Source organism: Chlorocebus sabaeus, chromosome 13 (genome assembly GCF_047675955.1).
Source record: "Chlorocebus sabaeus isolate Y175 chromosome 13, mChlSab1.0.hap1, whole genome shotgun sequence".
Taxonomy (NCBI): Eukaryota; Metazoa; Chordata; class Mammalia; order Primates; family Cercopithecidae; genus Chlorocebus; species Chlorocebus sabaeus.
Genome location: NC_132916.1, coordinates 64,015,732 through 64,028,685, shown reverse-complemented (window position 1 = coordinate 64,028,685; position 12,954 = coordinate 64,015,732). Strand labels below are relative to the sequence as shown.

The following is a 12,954-nucleotide window of genomic DNA, read 5'->3' as shown; positions in this document are numbered from 1 at the left end:
GGACAATACATGAGCTCCTGCTACTGTTTACAACAGCACAGCGGTGGCTTTCAAATGGAGTCATTCAGTTAAACCCGAGCATAACAATGGGAATGGTGGATCCACTCTCCAGCTGGTGTTAAATTGTGCAAGGTATTATCAAATCCTTTTCCCAAGGATTTTTTTCCCATCTTCCCTTCCATTCAGTTAATTTCTCTACAGAATCCAAATACTTCAGGGCTCAACAGTTGCATGGTAAGCATTGACAATCACCCTGTACTTTCTGCAGGGGTACGCATACGCAGTGCTGGTGGCTCAAAGCTTTCAGGAACTTAGACGATCTTGATTGAGTCTTGCTTACAACAACCAAGTTCAAAGATTACATTTGCCACCACCCTGAAACACAATGTGAGAGAATTTCACTTTATAGAATCATTGAACATAAAGGGGCAGAAAAGAACCTAGAAACCCAAATCCAAATGTTTTACAAATGAGAGAAGAGATTCTAAGAGCTAACATGACCTGTGCAATCTTACATCAGCAAATACTGACACAACCTGGGCCTTGACCCCTGGGGTGTCCAGGCTTCAGCCTGCCTCTCACTGTATCGTATGTCCTACACTATAAGGTGCAAGAGTGCAGGGATTGCACCTAGTTCATTTGTCACTACATACACACATTCTAGCAGTGTCTAACACATAGCACAGAGGAAAGGAAAGAAAGAAGAGTATTTAGCAGTTGAGTTCCAAATCTAACTCATCTTTTTGTCTTAAATGTTTTCGCTTAGTTAGAGGGATCTGTGAGAATGAGATTATGGTGGAGAAAAGATAGACTCAGACAAAAGGACCACGAGGTTTGCAGAGAAAGGATGGGGTTGGCTTGAAATACCAGAAACTTATAACTGAAGAAAGAACATCACAGCAGAACGTCTGGCCCCAAAGTATGGCTCTCTGAAGTCACATATCTCAAAGAAGTTGTGTTGGTGTGAGTGTAAAGCGGGTACAAGAGATCCAGGACAGAGCAGCTGATACACTCATTTTCCCTACCAAGGCAGCAGCCCAGAGCATGAGACGTGGACACTTCACAGAGTTGTCCTCTCCACTGAGTTCTGACCCATGCTCCTCTTCTAGAAGACTTTGTTCTCCATGAAGCATAGCTCGAAAAGTGACTTTTGCAGTAGTAATTTTGAATCCAGTTCCCTGGACCTCTCACAAGGATGTCAGCCATAGCCCAGCTTACACTAGATTCTACTGCAAGATGTGAAGGGAAGCAGCGCAGGTAGAAACTCACCACTTGAGGATCAAAAGCTCCTTTTATAAGGCCTCACGCACCCTGCCAATCTTGCCGCAGCATTGAAGCAGCCCCCCTTCACCCCCCTCCATCCTGACACTCTGTGTTTACATTATGTAAATAATCTTATACTCCATCATGATCTCTCACAAAGTCAGGATCTACTTTCTGGGTCAACATCTCTCGCAACTTTCATTCTAAGACATTGCAGCTGCATGTCTTCAAAGCACGTCAAAAGCAAAATTTCCAAATTCCAAATGATTACAGTCAATCTTTATGATTCACAGATCCCACATTTGTGAATTTTTCTCCTTCCTAAAATTTATTTGAAAACCTGAAAATAAAAACTCACACTGTTTTCACACTCACTTCCAGACATTCAGAAAGCAGTGAAAATTTTGGGTTGTGTGTTGGTCACACATGTTCCCAGCAGGGTCAAACAAGGCAATGCTCTACTTTCTTCCTTCAGCTCTTACACAGTTAACAAGTGTCCTTTCTGCAGTCTATGTAGTGCCACATTCATCATATTTTTGTGCTTTTTGTTGGGGATTTCACTTTTTAAAATGCTACCCCCAGCCAGGCACGGTGGTTCATGCCTATAATCCCAGCACTTTGGGAGGCCGAGGTGGGTTGATCACTTGAGGTCAGGAGTTCAAAACCAGCCTGGCCAATACAGTGAAACCCTGTCTCTACTAAAAATACAAAAAATGAATGGGTGTGGTGGTGCACGCCTGTAATCCCAGCTATTCGGGAGGCTGAGGCAGGAGAGTCACTTGAACCCGAGAGGCGGAGGTTGCAGTAAGCTGAGATTGTGCCACTGCACTCCAGCCTGTTCAACAGAGAGAGATTCTATCTCAAAAAAAAAAAAAGTTAATTAATTAAATAAATTAATTAAAGTAAAGTAAATACTATACCAAGCATAGTGCTGAAATATTCTCTAGTATTCCTAAGCACATGAAGAGTGTGACGTGCCTTGTAGAGCAAATACATGTGTTGGGTTAGCTTCATGTAGGTATGAGTTACAGTGTTTTTAGCTGTGACTTTGATGTTAATGAATCAACAATACATATTAAATAAGGTGTCTTTAAACAGAAACACATAAAATAAGGTTATGTAACATCAGTTGATGAAAATGTTGTGACCAGAGGCTCAAAGGAAACTAACTCTGTATTTCCCCTAGGAACAGTAGTTTAATGTTTCTTAATTCAGTGTTTTAGACAACTTTATAGAAGTAACTACAGTAAATAATGAGAATCAAACTGTAACCATCTCTTTACCCCATCTTAATTTTCTATTAGTTTCCATAAGCTACATAATGTCCCAGAAACCTGAGAGTTATCTTAACCTTCTCCTTCTAAACACAACCAATCGGTCCTCAGCCTAAATAAACACGTTCTGTCCTCATCCCCACTACCTTGAATAAGGTCCTCATTATCTAGCATGGAAATTAATCACAATAGGCTCCTAACACATCTTCCTACTTCCATATTTTACCTTGCAGTTCATCCTCTGCCCCTGTGAACTGACTGACTTTCTCTGCTTAAAACCTTACCTCTGCAATCTCACCATGCCTGCGACCACACCTCGACTCCAAATTCCCCAGGGGAAAATTTAAAAGTCCAGTGATAACAAACTGTTGGAGTTCTCTGCATTTGTCAACCTTCTCACCTCTTCTTTGCATATGTTTATCTCCCTACCTAGGATGTCTTTTCTTACCTTTTTAAGTTGGGGAAAACCTATTCATCTATCTAAACACAACTCAACCCACACCTCCAAAGTGAAACTTTCTCTGATCCCAAGAAAGAGGCAGGAGCTCCTTGCTCAGTGCTACTTCTGCCCCAGTGCATAATTTTCTAATTGCCTTGGTCATATTTAAGAGTAACTATTTACATTTTCCTACTCCTTTGCCCTACTAGACTGAGCTTCTTGAGAACAAGGGCTGGCCTTTCAAGCTCGATCTCATGAGAAGTTTCCTATACTGTTTGAAAAATGGTATTCAATAAGGGATGGTGAAAAATCAAATGTGTGAACAAATGAATGGCCTAATTGCCACAGACATCACTTTGACTTTTTCTCCTGTGTCTTAGGTGAACCTCATCCTTGGCCCCAGCATTCCACCTGCTTAAAGTCATTATAATTTAGTAACTATCCACTCAGCGAAGAGGACAGTGGTTTCTGGGCTATTCTATAACTGCCAGGTGTTGACTATTTTAAAGCTTATGGTTGAAACCAGAAAAATATTTGGCCTTCTGCCCAACCTTTGCTTTGACATGGAAACTCCCTCCCCCTTTTTTCCATTATCTACAATTTATCCTTCCTTTAAGGTCTAAACTTTTCTTTCTCCAAAGTGCCTTCCCAGCTACCCTCCCATTAACCCCAAACCTCTGACTGCTGTATTTTCTGGGCCCCTTAAGAGTGGCCTCCACCACTGGGGGAAGAGGGCCAGATAAGGGTGAGCTCCCCAAGAAGGGCCCCCCATAGAAAGTCGAATCTGGGAGTGTCTGGAATGAACTGTGAATGCTTTAACCTGAGGAAAAGGGACTGTGACTTCTCTCCCCTATTTGGTTTGTTCCCCCAGGGTATCTTCAACTTGAGCAAAGGTCAGTTGTGTGTTTTTGCCCACCCTTAGGGCTGAATTCTCCCTTAGGCACAGGAAGCACAGTACCCAGGGCCCACAATAATTTTAGGGGTTTACAAGATTTTCATTTTATTTAAAATCATAAGAAAAAGAACCATATAATAATAATGAATATGTAAAAGTGAATCCAGCCTGGATTATGTGATCTTATACCAGTACAGTTGTAAAATATGATTATCAATATTTTTATGGAGGAAGAGGCCCACAAAGGCAAAAGCAAAGTAAGTGAACCACTTACCACCAGCCACAAAAGTCATAATGCAGTGTTGACAGTTGTGTGAGCTGGAATCCAGTGAGCAAGAAAACAACATCAGGAAGAAGAAGTACAGAAAATTCCCAAACACTAGCGCCCTATGTTTGGAAAAGAAATCTGTCTCTTTTGGGTGAGGACAAAGAAGTTCCCATCTCCTACTCATTCTCCTGCCCCCACCCTAGCAACAATGCAACTCATAGAACATTCTGTGCCCTATCACATTCATTACATCTAGGGAACCCATTCACTCGTCAGAGATCACCTGGCTACTTAGGCATCCTCGTTTCTGTTTCTATCGTTCAGTGGTCAAGCTCTTCTTCCCTTTCAGCGTACGTAGTACCTAGTCTGTTGAGGGTGCTTTAAAATGTTTAAAGAATGACAATGATCAATTTCTCCTACTTTTTTTAGCTTTTGAATCAAACATTTGGAAACACGGAATTTTCATGCTGCAGTCTATGTATTAATTATGAAATAACTCTCATCATTGGAATATTCTAAATGAAGAAAATAGAAAAGGAGTTATGTCTTTCTGTTATTTTTCACCAAACACAGTACACTGGGGCTTATAAATACACTTTATCAAATCCCTCTGTGCAAGTAGTCCCGAGTGCTCCCCCTACCAACCCTGCACCATGAGAGAATGAATAAATGAATATCTAACAGGGCCCACACAATACCCACGAGATAATCGGCATTCTGAAAGTGTCTGAAGATATCATGTATGATAGACACCAAAGAGTGACCCTGTGCATTTCACTCCTGAATTACTGGTTGCCAGAAATGGCTGAGCAACACAAACAGATCTGAGAAGGACAAAACAGATAAATTCAGAAAACAGGGTCAGCGTGATTAGTAGACATCAGAAATGATACTTTTCTGTCCCCCACCCCCTTCTGATTTATGCAGGACACTGTTTCTGATTTCCTTTGTTTTTCAACCCCAATATATTCCAGCTCCAGTATTCATTACAAATGGCCACACTGTTTACTGAAGGCTGGTGTGTCAGTTGTTGAAGGAAGAAGGGACCCAAGTAGTGCCTGTCTCCAGAAGCCCAATTTCTAACCCCTTTGGGGTTCCAGCCTCCTAGCGAGTAGATGAAGACTGCCAAAGGTTGATCTCCAAATTGAGTTTCTCCAAGGCCAGCTTGTAGAGGCCTGGCAATCAGAAGAGGATACTAAAGGAGCATCCCAACGACAGACACACTGAAAATAATTATCCTGATCCACAAACACCCGCAAAGCTATGAGAATCATCTTATAAGCAAGGTCTGCTTTATAGAAACATAAGTATTATACATTGCAGTCAATTGTAAATTGGTTGTAATTTTCTCCTGACACATTCTGAATTAAACTAGTTAGTATACGAAAAATAATAATAATAATAAAATAATAATAATAACAAATGCCACAAAGCAAAAAGCAAACTCGGTGTCTGAAGGTTAATGATTGCTCATGAAAGCCACAGAAATAAATTATCTGCCTAGGGACAGTGTCACATGATCAGCACAAAAGCTGCAACAGCCAAAAATGTTTATGTAGAGGAAAAAAACACTGTCAGCGTCACAGAACCCTTCCCCCCACAGCTAAATTCAAGTCCTGAGCCAGCCAGCTGCTCCTGACTGCTTACATTAAACTAATTTGTGCTGCTACATTGCAGCTGCTTAATTTTTAGTCTGAACTTTATCACCAATAAGTGTTACAATAACAAGCGATATGATGGTATCTCTGAAGAAATATCCATCAACCCCCAAACAATGACAGCCTCACAAGAGTAGACTGCAGAAAAACAAATTTAAAAAACAAAAAAAAAAAAGAAAGGAAGAAAGAAAATTACCCCCACACTGCCTCTTTAAAAGGGGGGAGGGGCAAACTTTTAGTGGGAAAGGCTTTAAAATGCTGCTTTGTTCAAAGGCCGTTCTGCAATGATGAAGGGGGATGATTGAAAAGGTTAGTAGCAGGGGAAGAGTTAAGAAGTAAGATGTGCTTTTGCTAAAAGGGGGCGATTTGCAAGGTGAGAGCCTTAGAAGGGGGAAGGCAGTTTCCTCACAACAATGCAATCGGTACTTTCTCTCTTGCTCACCGTCCTCCAAAACGCTCTGCAAACCCAAACTGCAGCCTGGGCGGTAATTTCAGAGTTGCCCCAAACATTATTCTTTGGCCAGCCGGGCACTGGAGCTTACAATATTCCGTGTTGTTCCCCATGTTTTCCTGTGTTATTTTCCTAGCTCAGTGTAAATGCAGAAACTCTTCTTTGGACAGAAACAGACACTGACCTGAACTGGTTTAAATTCCTGCCAAATATGCAGGCACTGTTTTTGCTACATTTTGGAATTTGGCTTAGACCATGTGTCAGGCATTTATTTGTACTCAGAACTAGAATGGAGACCTAACAACTTCAAAAAATAAAAGTTTTTTTTTTTTTAAGTATTAAGAATGTCCTGAAAGTTTTCTATTATTAATTAGTTTGAATACGATTCATGTTTTTAGTTGAGATATCTCATACACACTCTCCTTTACTGCAGGGAAAATTCAGTTTCACCCTGCTCGGTAATTACAAAAACAATTCCTTTGAAAGCAAGGGAAGAACACCCATGTCAGCTATTTACAGCATTTTAAAAATTCCGTGGTTTTCAGAATTAAGGTTCAAAGTGAATGTTATTTATGTTGAGTAATAAAGTAGTTTTTCTTGCACAGATATACTAAACGCAAAAAGAAATGTTTACACGGGAATGATTTTCCCAGGAGTGGGAAGGGGGGTTTGGGGAGGTGGAGGTTTGGGCCCACCCTAGGTTTTTCAACTTAACACCTTTACATCTTATGGTCCCAGCCCAGGTCCTAGTAGATTTCTTTTTTCAGAGAGCTGGTAAATCACGCTACGGAACTGACTCAGAGTGCCACGGGGCATGGCCTTGTTTCGTGGGTTTCTGTTGATGATCCTCCACCATGGCGGGGCAACTGTGTTTGCAAGAGCCCTCCAGGAGAGGATCCCAGGGGAAGTAGATGGATGAGGAGTCCCTGGAGCCCATCAGGATTACTCTTCCCCTCCCCCTCTCTGGTGCCAAATGGGTCACTTGCACAGTGCAAGGCTTTCTCTCTACGGGGCTCAGCGTGATACCTCCGTCTGCTGTTGGCAAAGCTTTAAGACTGCTGGGAACTCAGACGAAAGCATCCTCAGGCTTGGAGGTGTGGCAGGGTGTAACTAGAATGAGTGCAACTTTTTAAAAGGCACCTAACCATATAGGCAGGCTGGGAAGGCTGCAAGAGGGAAGGGCAGCGGAGGGGAGGGTCGCTGAACAGCAGCTTGCTCTTCTTAATGATAGAATTAGCAGCAGTGTTTGGTTGCTCTTGAACAGAGTCAAAGACCTTAATAGGCCAGACATCCTATTAAAACCTCAATTGTGAAATTGGAAATTAACTTGATGGAATGTGACAGCCTATCTTACCTATCTATTCTTTCAGAGCTGGACTAAATTAGTCTAACTAGGACACTTGAAGGCTTGTGAATCAGTTCACACGATCAGTGTGAAGAGCGGGTATGAAGACCCAGATGCTGGTGTGTGCGTGTGCGTATAAGCCCCAACAGGTATGAATTCAGAAGCAGTGGATATGCGGGTACTCTTCACTCTCAAGCAAGACCCACATGACAGAAAGTTCTTGCTACTAGCCAGGAATGATCTCACAGGGTTGAGCAGTTTGAATTGGCTACTTTCCCGAAAATCTCTAGAAACAAATCCTTTTCAACATAGCCTTTTCCAGAACAGCACCAAATTAGAGTAAACGCCACAAATCCTGAATTAGAATCGTAATTTCGAAAAGCGGCTATTTTTATTCTTGTGGGCTCCATAAGGAGCAAGGCACTCTGGTCACCGGTTCCTTCATCACATCTCTGAACTTCCCTCAATCTAGCTTTGCTTTTTAGCTAAAAATCAAACCTTTCTGGCGTCTAATTGTCAGAGAAGTGGAAACAGTTAATGGAGTATGCAATGGGGTATGTTGTAATTTCCAATTCACAGCATTAACGCTTGTAGTCATGAGCTTGAAATGTAGCATTTTTCACAGAGGGAAAGTGTGGAAAGCATATATATGACTAAGGAGTACAAATGTTGTTTTGCATTTTTGCTTACATATGAGAGCACAGGCCAAATTATAGAGTAACAAAAGTCAGATATATAATTGTCTTTCATAGCATTTTTCTTCATAGAATTATAAATGACAAATGATTTATCTAAAATTAAAACCGCCATTACTATTAATATTTTTATATAAATATGAAGCATTTTTCCTCCTAATATCTTATGTGACTTTACAGATTATCAAAAGAGATAATGCACATGAAAGTGTTTTGTCAACTATGGATGCTATTTGAACATAAGGATTATTGACATTGTTATCACATCTGTCTCCAGTTTTTTTTTTTTTTAAGGCAGAGTCTTGCTGTGTCACCCAGGCTGGAGTGCAGTGGCGAGATCTCAGCTCACTGCAAGCTCCGCCTCCCAGGTTCACACCATTCTCCTGCCTCAGCCTCCCAAGTAGCTGGGACTACAGGCGCCCACCACCACACCTGGCTAATTTTTTATATTTTTAGTAGAGATGAGATTTCACCATGTTAGCCAGGATGGTATCGATCTCCTGACCTCATGATTCACCCGCCTCGGCCTCCCAAAAGTGCTGAGATTACAGGCATGAGCCACTGTGCCTGGCCTCTCTCCAAATTTCAACCAGTAAAATTCTATTCCAAGGGCTGCCTTTGGAGGTTGAGATGGGAGGATTGCTTGAACCCAGGAGTTTGAGACCAGCCTGGACAACACAGGGAGATCCCATCTCTACAGAAAAAAAAAAATTAAATAGCTAGTCATGGAGGCATGTGCCCGCCACTCCTACTTGGGAGGCTGAGGCAGGAGAATTGCTTGAACCTGAAAGACGGAGGATGCAGTGAGCCAAGGTCGCAGAACCTGGGAGGCAGAGATTGCAGTGAGCCAAGATCAGGCCACTGCACTCCATCCTGGGTAACAGAGTGAGGCTCTTTTTCAAACAAACAAATAAACAAATAAAAAATCTATTCTATCTTTTATTTGAAGATAGGTAAACAAAGGTATATTGACTGCAAAATCTTCCAAGAAACAGAACTAAAAGACAAAAATCTTGTAACAATTCTTCACTCAATTAGAATGTATTATCTGTTTACTGTGTGTGTAGTAACGGGGCAATCCTGATGTCATGCAACTGAAGACACACTCTGAATAACTTCTTCCTTCTCAAAATATATATCTCCACCCATGTATAGTGCCCTCCCATTCAAAAATCAGGAAACTACACAACAGAATGAGAGGCCCGTATCTCTGAAATCCCTCAGCTGGCATGCACCCAGCTATGCTAGATCCAGAGCGGTGAACGGTGGGGGAGATTTGGACAGAGCGACTCCTACCCAGAGCAGACCTATCCGTGAGGCTCACCTGACATCGTGCTCAGAGGTCATGATACTTTTAGGTGCCCATGAAAATGTTTTAATTACTTTTAAAATCTGAAGAAAAAAAGGAACTTTTAGGTCAAAGAAAGATTTTTTTATTTATTTATTTGTTTATTTCTAGACGGAGTGTTGCTCTGTCACCCAGGCTGGAGTACAGTGGCGCGATCTCGGCTCGCTGTAAGCTCCGCCTTCCAGGTTCAAACAGTTCTCTGCCTCAGCCTCCCTAGTAGCTGGGATTACAGGCACCAGCCACCACATCCGGCTAATTTTTTTGTATTTTTAGTAGTGATGGGGTTTCACCGCCTTGGCCAGGCTGATCTTGAACTCCTGACCTCGTGATCCACCTGTCTCAGCCTCCTAGTGCTGAGATTACGGGCGTGAGCCACCACGCCCGGCCTAGAAAGCTTTTTTAATATATACCATATTCATCTTTATACCATCATGATCATAAAATACAATTTTTTACTTTTTCACTGGGGGAAAGAGCCCATGAAGGCAAAACATGGCTGGGTTAGTTTCCTATTACTGCTGTTACAAGTTCCTACACACTTGGTGACTTCATTATCTTACAGTTCTGGCGGTCAGAAGTCCGAAATGGGTCTTACACGACCAAAATCCAGAAGTCGACAGGGAGGAAGAACTGAGGATCCTACATCCTGTTAGGGAGCAGCGAGAGCACTGCAGTAAGACATAACCCTCCTTTGCCTCTCTATGTCCTCTGCCCCATGCTGCTTATGTCCTTATTGAAGTTAAGAGTCCGGCTGTCACTGAGAACCTCTGGTACTGCACCATTTGATGAAGGGCTATGAAAAACTCCCCTGAGAACAGCAATGCACACTGATCCTACCAGCTCATTCACTTTAGAATACACTCTCTAAAGCCAATACTAATGGCTGTAGACAAGTGGGGCAGGACTGTCAAGATACCTCTACCCAGTTCTTTCTACAGAACTGGTCTCTACAGAACTGTCTGGTTCTCTGAGGTCACAGCAGTATAATCTTAAGGTGACCATTAAAATTTGATTGACACATTTTCAGGATTTAAAGTAAAATTAAAAGAATGTGGAAGGCAGCTGTTTATGGCACTGTAATAGATAGCCATGTTTACGAAAACAAATTCAAGTTGAGCAATGATCCGGCAGATTTTGTTTGCCAGGGAGGACCATTGAACCAATGAGACCCACATTTTTCCCACTTCAAGAGATTTTTTTTCTCTCAGTGACATTATGTAACTGACTCAGATCTCATTTTTCCTTTACATACCCAGACAACCCCAGAGATGCTGAGACCCCAAAGATTTCACTTTTTATCAGATATTTGGCACAAAGAAACACTTTTGCAGTCTATAGTTTAAACTAAACAACTGTCTGGGACACTCTTGTGATTGTAGGTGCTAATTTCAACTCTCTGGTAACCCATTCCTCGGTATTACCATCTATAAAATGGATGTAGTGATAATAAACTAAGTCATGAAATTGTTTATGAGGAATAACCACTGATGGGATTGTATGGCACTTTACACACATAAAATCCTAAGTAGTCCAAGCAATCAAAAGTAACATTTCCCAGTGACATCTCCATAAAAGCCACTTTCTTCTGAACAAATACAAACTTTCCAGAGATGTCTAAGCCACAGAACTGCACAGGCAGGTGGGAAATGTAAACCCTACAGAGAAACAGAGAAATGAAACGAAATCTGCATTTGAACATTGGAGTTTTATCACAATTGCAATACATCTACCAGTCTTCCTTGTTTTAGTTACTATATGTTATTTTTCTTACCATAATGAAGAAAAGATATCACAGAAAATGATGTTAAAGCAGGCCTAACATACACTTGCTGAGTTTTCTGGTGAAAGATTATGTTTTCAAAAAACTTCTCCAAGGGAAACTCTTTGAAGTGTTTTTACTGCCATTTGATCGGTTAAAATTTTGTTATTTGCATTATTTTGAAATGTCTTTGTACTCTAAAGCCTGGTAAAAGGATGCATAATTGTGGAAAACAATTTAATAAATAAGAGAAAACTACCAGTAACAATGTAAAATACATATGGAATTCCTGACTCCAAAGAATTGAAATGGGGAGAGGGTGATTAAAATGAAGAGAAAAGTTGACAAGTGAAATTTCAAGCAGTTTTATTTTTAACGGGAAAAAAACTTCTTCACCATTAATGTGTAATCTGCACAAAGACAAGGTTAAAAAAAAAAGAAAGAGCAAAGTCAGGAAGGTCAGGGTGTTACATCGGATTTGTGCAGAGAAATTATATAATAACACTTTGGATAGATGACTTAAGTGAAACTGGAATAATGACATCCTGAATATTGTTTGGCCACAAACAGTAGAAATTTCTCCCTTTGTAATGCCTTCCACCTCATCCTTGCAAAACAGGATAGGGAACGGAGCAAACTCTGAACAGCAGAAAACTACATCCAACCACCAACAGCAAAGAAGAGAAAAGAAACCATGAAGTGGGCTTATATTACTCCAAAATATTCTTTGACATTCCCTAGAATTTTTTTTTTCCATTTTGCTACTGTACTTGCCCAACCATGCTGGGGTGTTATGCTATTTTAGACATGAGTTAACAGGTCTCTTTACATACACACATTTCCACATTCCAGTGAGACCTATTATATCCTTTTCCTCCCTACCCCACCCTTGCAGTGCGCACACACACACCGCTCTCTCTCCTTCTCCACCCACACAGTACCATCCCCCTCTAGTATTTTTTATTTGTTGTTCAACACTTCCCCATTACTGAATGTTTCCAAGGCCATGCAAATCCACATGCCTGAGAAAGGTTTTCTACTATATGACATGGTTGATTCTGCAAAATAAAACAGCTGTAGACAGAGAGCAGGTAAAACAGAACAAATGGCAAAAAAAAGGAAGAGGCTTTGACTTGGCTGATAATTGAGAGGGTGGGAATAGACCTCAGGGGATCTTGTAGCCCTTGCTACTCAATATGCAATCTATGGACCCATAGCATCATCTGGGAGCTTGTTAACAATGCAGAGTCTCAGCTAGGCACAGTGGCTACAACTATAATCTCAGCACTTTGGAAGGTTAAGGCAGGAGGATTTCTTTTCTTTTCTTTTTTTTTTTTTTTTTTTTTTGAGATGGAGTCTCGCTCTTGACGCCCAGGCGTGTGCCACCATGTCTGGCTAATTTTTAAATTCTTTGTAGAGATGGGGTTTCTCTATGTTGCCCAGGCAGGTCTCAAACTCCTGGGCTCAAGAGATCCTCCTGGGGTGCAGTGTACACTATTGTGTGTTGCAGTGTGCACACACACACCACTCTCTCTCCTTCTCTACCTACACAGTACCAT

General features: G+C 41.3%; 1 long non-coding RNA gene across 1 annotated transcript; it reads left to right on the top strand.

Annotated features, from left to right (window-relative positions):
* The first annotated feature begins 5,954 nt into the window (after positions 1-5,954).
* Positions 5,955-12,044, top strand: LOC140713250 (uncharacterized). The gene is made up of 4 exons (XR_012095142.1): positions 5,955-6,106; positions 7,619-7,742; positions 8,079-8,147; positions 10,199-12,044. It is a non-coding gene; the product is annotated as an uncharacterized lncRNA (long non-coding RNA).
* Positions 12,045-12,954: the final 910 nt, after the last annotated feature.